Source organism: Bufo bufo, chromosome 1, assembly GCF_905171765.1.
Source record: "Bufo bufo chromosome 1, aBufBuf1.1, whole genome shotgun sequence".
Classification (NCBI taxonomy): Eukaryota; Metazoa; Chordata; class Amphibia; order Anura; family Bufonidae; genus Bufo; species Bufo bufo.
Genome location: NC_053389.1, coordinates 183,285,075 through 183,296,222, shown reverse-complemented (window position 1 = coordinate 183,296,222; position 11,148 = coordinate 183,285,075). Strand labels below are relative to the sequence as shown.

The 11,148-nt window shown below is 43.0% G+C and overlaps 1 protein-coding gene across 3 annotated transcripts in view; it reads right to left on the bottom strand.

Moving 5' to 3' along the window:
* Window positions 1–1,455: 1,455 nt before the first annotated feature.
* Window positions 1,456–11,148, bottom strand: part of FLT3LG (fms related receptor tyrosine kinase 3 ligand) — a 222,231-nt gene continuing 212,538 nt past the window's right edge. For all 3 annotated transcript variants that reach the window (XM_040433060.1, XM_040433072.1, XM_040433087.1), the window contains one exon: window positions 1,456–1,802. The gene's annotated coding sequence lies outside the window, so the exon portion shown is untranslated. The remainder of the gene's footprint in view (window positions 1,803–11,148) is intronic.

Here is an 11,148-nt window from a genome sequence, read left to right as displayed (position 1 = left end):
ATTAAAGTTGAAAAACACACTACAGGCTGATCCAACTTTGATGTAATGTCCTTAAAACAAGTAAAAATGAGGCTCAGTAGTGTGTGTGGCCTCCACGTGCCTGTATGACCTCCATACAACGCCTGTGCATGCTCCTGATGAGGTGGCGGACGGTCTCCTGAGGGATCTCCTCCCAGACCTGGACTAAAGCATCTGCCAACTCCTGGACAGTCTGTGGTGCAACGTAACGTTGGTGGATAGAGTGAGACGTGATGTCCCAGATGTGCTCAATTGGATTCAGGTCTGGGGAACGGGCGGGCCAGTCCATAGCATCAATGCCTTCGTCTTGCAGGAACTGCTGACACACTTCAGCCACATGAGGTCTAGCATTGTCTTGCATTAGGAGGAACCCAGGGCCAACCGCACCAGCATATGGTCTCACAAGGGGTCTGAGGATCTCATCTCGGTACCTAATGGCAGTCAGGCTACCTCTGGCGAGCACATGGAGGGCTGTGCGGCCGTCCAAAGAAATGCCACCCCACACCATTATTGACCTAATGCCAAACCGGTCATGCTGGAGGATGTTGCAGGCAGCAGAACGTTCTCCACGTTTTCTCCAGACTCTGTCACGTCTGTCACATGTGCTCAGTGTGAACCTGCTTTCATCTGTGAAGAGCACAGGGCGCCAGTGGCGAATTTGCCAATCTTGGTGTTTTCTGGCAAATGCCAAACATCCTGCACGGTGTTGGGCTGTAAGCACAACCCCCACCTGTGGACGTCGGGCCCTCATATCACCCTCATGGAGTCTGTTTCTGACCGTTTGAGCAGACACATGCACATTTGTGGCCTGCTGGAGGTCATTTTGCAGGGCTCTGGCAGTGCTCCTCCTGTTCCTCCTTGCACAAAGACGGAGGTAGCGGTCCTGCTGCTGGGTTGTTGCCCTCCTACGGCCTCCTCCACGTCTCCTGATGTACTGGCCTGTCTCCTGGTAGCGCCTCCATGCTCTGGACACGACGCTGACAGACACAGCAAACCTTCTTGCCACAGCTCGCATTGATGTGCCATCCTGGATAAGCTGCACTACCTGAGCCACTTGTGTGGGTTGTAGACTCCGTCTCATGCTACCACTAGAGTGAAAGCACCGCCAGCATTCAAAAGTGACCAAAACATCAGCCAGGAAGCATAGGAACTGAGAAGTGGTCAGGTCACCACCTGCAGAACCACTCCTTTATTGGGGGTGTCTTGCTAATTGCCTATAATTTCCACCTGTTGTCTATCCCATTTGCTCAACAGCATGTGAAATTGATTGTCACTCAGTGTTGCTTCCTAAGTGGACAGTTTGATTTCACAGAAGTGTGATTGACTTGGAGTTACATTGTGTTGTTTACTGTAAGTGTTCCCTTTATTTTTTTGAGCAGTGTATTAAAACAAAATAAAGACAAAAACAAAAAATATTTAAAAAATAAAAAGGTTTATTGAGATGCAATGATAAAACAGAGCTGTCCATAATTCCCTTGAATATTATGGCATAAGCCTGTTATGTTTTTGAAAATAAACAATAGGGTCATTTATCAAGTCAACGCCATAAAACTTGTATAAAAAAATTAGCAAGCTGCAACTTTCCAATTTTTGAACCAGTTTTCAAAAATGAGGTGTGGTGTGGTTGGAGTCAACTCTGGTAGATGGAGGTCCTACTGCTGCGATCCCCACCGATGACGAGAACAGGGACCCGTACCACTTGCAGCTCACCTGAAATGACCGGAGTGGCGGTCACAAATGCATGCGGCCGCTCCATTCTTTTCTGTGGGAGTTCCGGAGATAGCCTGTGTATAGGGGATAACTTTAACCAACAGGAATACCCCTTTAAGTCATAGATGTTATTGGATGCTATCAATTCTACAGTATAAGGTTTCATGCACAAGAACATATTTTCTTTCCATGCCGTTTTTTTTTTTTTTTTTTTGCTGACCATATATGGAACCATTCATTTCAATGGAACCAATAATAAAATATATGGTCCATATATTTTATTATTAGTTCCAATGATTCTGATATTGGGTCGCATATACATAGATGGGAAGAATATTAATTGGTTGTCTCATTCATTTCAATGGGTCCGCAAAAAAAACGAAGTTACTCCATGTGTATTCAGTTTCCGTATGTCCATATGTTCGTTCCGCATAAAAAAATAGAACATGTCCTATTATTGTCCGCATTATGGACAAGGATAGGACTGTTCTATTAGGGGCCAGCTGTTCCGTTCTGCAAAATACAAAATGCACATGGACGTCAACCGTATTTTTGCTGATCCGTTTTTTTCGGACCGCAAAACACATACGGTCATGTGCATCAGCCCTAACAGTCTGCAATCTACAAGCTTTATAGCTCTGTGAGTGTAATATACACAAGCATATGGAATACATAGACTGTGCCAATCTTCTGCCATTTTTTATCCCTCAGAGAGGTTGTCCAAGTTAAAAGCTATGCGGCTACCCAGGTAACTGGCTGTAGCTTTGACATGGGTTAAAAGGCACGTCATCACTGCATCTATGCAAACAAAGCCGGGGGGAAGGGGGGGGGGGGGAGTTTAACCAGAGCTGTGATTCTGGCAACAGTGTAGAATTTTATTTTTATATACAGTCGTGGCCAAAAGTTTTGAGAATTACATAAATATTGGAAATTGGAAAAGTTGCTGCTTAAGTTTTTATAATAGCAATATGCATATACTCCAGAATGTTATGAAGAGGGATCAGATGAATTGCATAGTCCTTCTTTGCCATGAAAATTAACTTAATCCCAAAAAAACCTTTCCACTGCATTTCATTGCTGTCATTAAAGGACCTGCTGAGATCATTTCAGTAATCGTCTTGTTAACTCAGGTGAGAATGTTGACGAGCACAAGGCTGGAGATCATTATGTCAGGCTGATTGGGTTAAAATGGCAGACTTGACCTGTTAAAAGGAGGGTGATGCTTGAAATCATTGTTCTTTCATTGTTAACCATGGTGACCTGCAAAGAAACGCGTGCAGCCATCATTGCGTTGAATAAAAATGGCTTCACAGGCAAGGATATTGGTGCTACTAAGATTGCACCTCAATCAACAATTTATAGGATCATCAAGAACTTCAAGGAAAGAGGTTCAATTCTTCTTAAGAAGTCTTCAGGGCGTCCAAGAAAGTCCAGCAAGCGCCAGGATCGTCTCCTAAAGAGGATTCCGCTGCGGCATTGGAGTTCCACCAGTGCAGAGCTTGCTCAGGAATGGCAGCAGGCAGGTGTGAGCGCATCTGCACGCACAGTGAGGCGAAGACTTTTGGAAGATGGCCTGGTGTCAAGAAGGGCAGCAAAGAAGCCACTTCTCTCCAAAAAAAACCATCAGGGACAGATTGATCTTCTGCAGAAAATATGGTGAATGGACTGCTGAGGATTGGGGCAAAGTCATATTCTCCGATGAAGCCTCTTTCCGATTGTTTGGGGCATCAGGAAAAAGGCTTGTCTGGAGAACAAAAGGTGAGCGCTACCATCAGTCCTGTGTCATGCCAACAGTAAAGCATCCTGAGGCCATTCATGTGTGGGGTTGCTTCTCATCCAAGGGAGTGGGCTCACTCACAATTTTGCCCAAAAACACAGCCATGAATAAAGAATGGTATCAAAACACCCTCCAACAGCAACTTCTTCCAACAATCCAACAACAGTTTGGTGAAGAACAATGCATTTTCCAGCACGATGGAGCACCGTGCCATAAGGCAAAAGTGATAACTAAGTGGCTCGGGGACCAAAACGTTTACATTTTGGGTCCATGGCCTGGAAACTCCCCAGATCTTAATCCCATTGAGAACTTGTGGTCAATCCTCAAGAGGCGGGTGGACAAACAAAAACCTACTAATTCTGACAAACTCCAAGAAGTGATTATGAAAGAATGGGTTGCTATCAGTCAGGAATTGGCCCAGAAGTTGATTGAGAGCATGTCCAGTCGAATTGCAGAGGTCCTGAAAAAGAAGGGCCAACACTGCAAATACTGACTCTTTGCATAAATGTCATGTAATTGTCGATAAAAGGCTTTGAAACATATGAAGTGCGTGTAATTATATTTTACTACATCACAAAAACAACTGAAACAAAGATCTAAAAGCAGTTTAGCAGCAAATTTTGTGAAAACTAATATTTGTGTCATTCTCAAAACTTTTGGCCACGACTGTACACTCACCTAAAGAATTATTAGGAACACCTGTTCTATTTCTCATTAATGCAATTATCTAGTCAACCAATCACATGGCAGTTGCCTCAATGCATTTAGGGGTGGTCAAGACAATCTCCTGAACTCCAAACTGAATGTCAGAATGGGAAAGAAAGGTGATTTAAGCAATTCTGAGCGTGGCATGGTTGTTGGTGCCAGACGGGCCAGTCTGAGTATTTCACAATCTGCTCAGTTACTGGGATTTTCACGCACAACCATTTCTAGGGTTTACAAAGAATGGTGTGAAAAGGGAAAAACATCCAGTATGCGACAGTCCTGTGGGCAAAAATGCCTTGTGGATGCTAGAGGTCAGAGGAGAATGGGCCGACTGATTCAAGCTGATAGAAGAGCAACGTTGACTGAAATAACCACTCGTTACAACCGAGGTATGCAGCAAAGCATTTGTGAAGCCACAACACGCACAACCTTGAGGCGGATGGGCTACAACAGCAGAAGACCCCACCGGGTACCACTCATCTCCACTACAAATAGGAAAAAGAGGCTACAATTTGCACGAGCTCACCAAAATTGGACTGTTGAAGACTGGAAAAATGTTGCCTGGTCTGATGAGTCTCGATTTCTGTTGAGACATTCAAATGGTAGAATCCGAATTTGCCGTAAATAGAATGAGAACATGTATCCATCCTCTGATGGCTACTTCCAGCAGGATAATGCACCATGTCACAAAGCTCGAATCATTTCAAATTGGTTTCTTGAACATGACAATGAGTTCACTGTACTAAAATGGCCCCCACAGTCACCAGATCTAGACCCAATAGAGCATCTTTGGGATGTGGTGGAACGGGAGCTTTGTGCCCTGGATGTGCATCCCTCAAATCTCCATCAACTGCAAGATGCTATCCTATCAATATGGGCCAACATTTCTAAAGAATGCTATCAGCACCTTGTTGAATCAATGCCACGTAGAATTAAGGCAGTTCTGAAGGCAAAAGGGGGTCCAACACCGTATTAGTATGGTGTTCCTAATAATTCTTTAGGTGAGTGTATGTAGTGGCTCTGGGCAATTTTTTTTTAAATTGGACTACTCCTTTAACCCCTTAAGGACACATGACGTACCGGTACGTCATGTGTTGTTTCCGATCAGAAAAAGGTGCCTGCTCAAATCATTGAGCAGGCACCTCGGCTAAATGCGCGGGGGGGTCCCGTGACCCCCCGTGTCGGCGATCGCAGCAAACCGCAGGTCAATTCAGACCTGCAGTTCGCTGAATTTTTTGCAGTTTCTGATCCCCGCGGTCCCTGACCGCGGGATCAGAAACTTTAATATGCCAAAAATATAGATTTTTCACCCCCCTGCACCCCTGAATGATTTTATGCCGGCGGGTGGTGCGAGGGGGGGTTGCAGGCGGTGCGGGATCAATCCCCCGCCCACCTCCTCTTGAATATTCATTGGCGTCCTGTGGTTATACCAGAGTGTCAACACATTGCTGACACTCTGGTATAAACTTAGATGTGGGGAAACCAGCACTCACTCAAATGCACGCTGCACGGGAGAGGACGTCAATCCACAGTAATATGAACAAAGGATCCCAGCAGTCGCGTCTTTGTGAATCAAATGTCTTTTATTCCATAGACCAGGACCAGGTTTCGGCAATGTGCCTTCATCAACAGGTGGTTGATGAAGGCACATTGCCGAAACCTGGTCCTGGTCTATGGAATAAAAGACATTTGATTCACAAAGACGCGACTGCTGGGATCCTTTGTTCATACTCTGGTATAAACGGCTGACATCTGTGCTGTGATGTCAGCCGTTTAACCCTTTCCATACCGCGGTCCGTACGGACCGCTGTATGGAAAAGGTTAACAGTCAGGGAGCTCCCTCCCTCTCCCATTGGGGGGCTGCTGTGCCTTTGCAGCCCCCAGACAGGATGCGGTCACAGAGGGAGGGAGCTCCCCTCCTTCCCCTTCCCCGTCTGCTCAGTTGTGGCAGACGGGGAAGGTTCCCATGGCAACCATCCTGCTGTCCATGGTGCTGAACAGATCTGTGCTAAAGGCATAGATCTGTTCAGACAAAGTGTAAGTAAAATACAGTACAATACACTATATAGTGTACTGTACTGTATTATACAGACATCAGACCCACTGAATATTCAACAACCAAGTGGGTCTGGGTCGAAAAAATGTAAAAAAAAGTGAAAAAAGTAAAGATAAAAAAAACACATTTATCACTGAATAAAAAATAAATAAAAAATAAATACTACACATATTAGGTATCGCCGCGTCCGTAACGACCTGATCTATAAAACGGTCATGTTACTTTCCCCGCACGGTAAACGCCATAAAAATAAAAAATAAAAACTATGAGGAAATTGAAATTTTGCCCACCTTACTTCCCAAAAAAGGTAATAAAAGTGATCAAAAAAGTCGCATGTACGCCAAAATAGTACCAATCAAACCGTCATCTCATCCCGCAAAAATCATACCCTACCCAAGATTATCGCCCAAAAACTGATAAAACTTAGACTATGGAAACACTAAAACATGATTTTTTTTGTTTCAAAAATGAAATCATTGTGTAAAACTTACATAAAAACAAAGTATACATATTAGGTATTGCCACGGTCTGTAACGACCGGCTCTATAAAAATCTCACATGACCTTACCCCTCAGGTGACCACCGTAAAAAATAAAAATAAAAACGGTGTAAAAAAAGCCTTTTTTGTCATCTTATGATTTTTTTTGTTTCAAAAATGAAATCATTGTGTAAAACTTACATAAATAAAAAAATTGTATAAATATTAGGTATTGCCGTGTCCGTAACAACCTGCTCTATAAAAATACCACATGATCTAACCTGTCAGATGAATGTTGATAATAAAAAAAAAAAAAAAAAACGGTGCCAAAAAAGCTATTTCTTGTTACCTTGCCTCACAAAAAGTGTAATATAGAGCAACCAAAAATCATATGTACCCTAAACTAGTACCAACAAAACTGCCACCCTATCCCATAGTTTCTAAAATGGGGTCACTTTTTTGGAGTTTCTACTCTAGGGGTGCATCAGGGGGACTTCAAATGGGACATGGTGTCAAAAAAACCAGTCCAGCAAAATCTTCCAAAAACCATATGGCATTCCTTTCCTTCTGCGCCCTGCCGTGTGCCCGTACAGCAGTTTACGACCACATATGGGGTGTTTCTGTAAACTACAGAATCAGGGCCATAAATAATGAGTTTTGTTTGGCTGTTAACCCTTGCTTTGTAACTGGAAAAAAAATATTAAAATGGAAAATCTGCCAAAAATGTGAAATTTTGAAATTGTATCTCTATTTTTAATTAAATCTTGTGCAACACGTAAAGGGTTAACAAAGTTTGAAAAATCTGTTTTGTATACCTTGAGGGGTGTAGTTTCTTAGATGGGGTCACTTTTATGGAGTTTCTACTCTAAGGGTGCATCAGGGGGGCTTCAAATGGGACATGGGTGTAAATAAACCAGTCCAGCAAAATCTGCCTTCCAAAAACCATACGGCGCACCTTTCCCTCTACGCCCTACTGTGTGCCCGTACAGTAGTTTACGGACAAATATGGGGTGTTTCTGCAAACTACAGAAACGGGACAATAAATATAGCATTTTCTTTGGCTGTTAACCCTTGCTTTGTTACTGGAAAAAATAATTATTAAAATGGAAAATTTGGCAAAAAATCTAAATTCTGAAATTTTATCACCATTTGCCATTAACTCTTGTGGAACACCTAAAGGGTTAACGACGTTTGTAAAATCCGTTTTGAATACCTTGAGGGGTGTAGTTTTCATTTTTGGGTAGTTTCTATTATGTAAGCCTCACAAAGTGACTTCAGACCTGAACTGGTCCCTAAAAAGTGGGTTTTTGAAAATTTCAAGATTTGCTTCTAAACTTCTAAGCCTTGTAACATCCCCCAAAAATAAAATATCATTCCCAAATTGATCCAAACATGAAGTAGACATATGGGGAATGTAAAGTAATAACTATTTTTGTAGGTATTACTATGTATTATAGAAGTAGAGAAATTGAAACTTGGAAATTTGCAATTTTGTACACATTTTTGGTAAATTTGTCATGTGTCATGAAGTACAATATGTGATGAAAAAACTATCTCAGAATGGCCTGGATAAGTCAAAGTGTTTTAAAGTTATCACCACTTAAAGTGACACTGGTCAGATTTGCAAAAAATGGCCTGGTCCTTAAGGTGAAATAAGGCTGTGTCCTTAAGGGGTTAAGGAGGCAGTTTCATTAAGGCCTTAAAGGGAATCTGTCACCACATACCTCCATAGTAATCCAAATCAAGAATCAGATGTGCTCTGATCTCCTGAATCCAGCACTTTTTCCCACATCCCAATCAGGGCCTAAAAAAATCATTGATTTTGGATATGCAAATTAGCAGTGTGGTGCAATGAGGTACCAGGATAACGTTCTGCTCCTTATTGCATCCAGCCCTGAACCCCCCTCCCCTCCCCCAGCTTGAGTGAGAGGGCTAGGCAGGGGAGATCTCATCTTTTTATTATTTTGTTGACTGCTGAAGTATGCATTTTCCCCTAACAAAGTACTGCACTATGCACAGTGCTACACTAACAGGCAGCCTATTAAGCCCTGCCTCTGGACTTTGATAGGTAGCTCACCACCATGGCAATCCATTGGCATCATAAGGACACCTATTGGTTCACAGAGGCAGTCCCCTCTCTTATTAAAACCACTTACATGCTGCAGTTGCAGTTTAAGGGCTTAAAGAGATGGAGTTATTCCCACTCCCGACTGTTAGAGTGTCAGTTATATACCGCTGTGCTGCAGTATGTGCACCATCACTGGGACATACCATTACAGTGGTTCGTGTTAATACCTTGTTGCTGCAATATAATGGTAAGTTGCAGGGCGGGAAGGGGTTAATATACATAAAATAAACATTTAAAAAAATTTGCAAACTATCCTTTTATACTGTGCATACAATTCATATGCAGAACTACATCCCACAATCTAGGCATTTTTCATGTTTTTTGTTAAAATTTTGGAGCAAGTTTTGTGATAAATGTATATTTTAAACGCATCTCCGCCCATAACATGCCCTCTTAGTTAGAGCTTATGCACACCGACCGTGGGCCCGCTGCATGCGGATCGCGGAACCAATCACTTGAATGGGGTGCGCGATCCACACCACAAAAATGTAGTGCATGCACTCCGTAGTGCTTCCGTGCCTCCGTTCCACACCGAGCTTCCGGATTGCGGACCCATCCAAGTGAATGGGTCCGCATACGTGATGTGGTGCCATAACGGCCGGGCCCATATTTTGCGGGCCACAATACGGGCCCAGCCGGCACACGGTCGTGTGCATTAACCCTTAGACGACATATAAAAGTGACATAAGGAGAAAAATGTTATTAGTTCTGTTGAAAGCACAAAATACATTCACATATAAATACATTTACATATAAAATACGCAGCTTCTCGCCAACCAAAAAAAATGATGTGTGGCCATAGATACATGTGGATATCAGATGTCTGTAACCATCAAGACACTAGGGGGGGATTTATCAAACTGGTGTGAAGTAGAACTGGCTTAGTTGCCCATAGCAACCAATCAGATTCCACCTTTCATTTCCAAAGCTGTGGAATCTGATATGGGCAACTAAGCCAGTTCTACTTTACACCAGTTTGATAAATCTCCCCCTAGGTCTGAATAGGACCTGTATACACAAAACAGCAGGATTTCATCAAGGCAATTTGCAATGCTGCTTCATTTTTATATTAAGTACAGAGCAATAACACAATTGGTTTCAAAAGTGTGCGTATCCTTTAAAATGGAAACACCCAGTTTTATGCCAATCAGCTGTTTGAAGAAAAGGCGCGCCTTCCCTTTGTTATTTACCTCCTCGCCATCGACATTGCAGCGGTGAGCAGGTGTACAGATAATTACAAGAAGCCCCCCCATTTAGTTCAACGTGATGGTTCCTTCCTATTCAAGTGTATACTACAGAGCTGTCCCATAGAGGTGAATTGTAATTACACCTGCTTATCACTGCGATGTCGACAGCGAGCACGTGAACAAGGGAAGGCTGCGCTGGCATGAGCGCAGACTTCTCTTCCAACAGCTGATCGGTGGGGGTGGGGGTGCTGGGTGTCGGACCCCCACCAATCTGATATTGATGACCTATCCTGTTATACTGTAGGTTCCGTTTATAACGGAATATAATGAAATGGCCAGACGGAATGCAAAACAGAAGCCTTTAAGAGGCATTCCGTTTTGCTCCGTCCTAATACAAGTCTATCGGCAGCATAACGGATCATTCTGGTTTTCTGTCAGCAGGACTTTTTTTTTCTGTCCTGCATAACAGAAACCAGACGGCTCCGTTATGCTTGCCCATAGACTTTTATTAGGACGGAGCAAAACGGAATGCCTCTTAAAGGCTTCCATTTTGCATTCCGTCTGGCCATTCCGTTATATTCCATTATAAACGGAACCTTTAATGGAATGGCGTAACGCTAGTGCGAACCCACCCTAACATGACAATTAGGGCTCATGCACACGATTGTATTTTCTTTCTGTGTCCATTCCGTTTTTTTTGTGGACCGTATACGGAACCATTCATTTCAATGGGTCCGAAAAAAAAAACAGAAGTTACTCCGCGTGCATTCCATATGTCCAATTTGCAAAAATAATAGAACATGTCCTATTATTGACCACATTACGGACAAGGATAGGACTGTTCTATCAGAGGCCAGCTGTTCCGTTCCGCAAAACACAGAATTACCCGTGTTTTTTTGCGGATTCTTTTGTGGACCGCAAAATACATATGGTCGTGTGCAGGAGCCCTTATATTCTGGAAACTGATTCTCTGGAGTTTCCAGAACTAGTCTATTTTTTTTTTTTTAGCATACACCTGAAAAATAGACATTAAAATAGGAACTAAAGGGGTTTTCTAGGCTCCTGGTACTGGTGACCTATTCTCAAGAT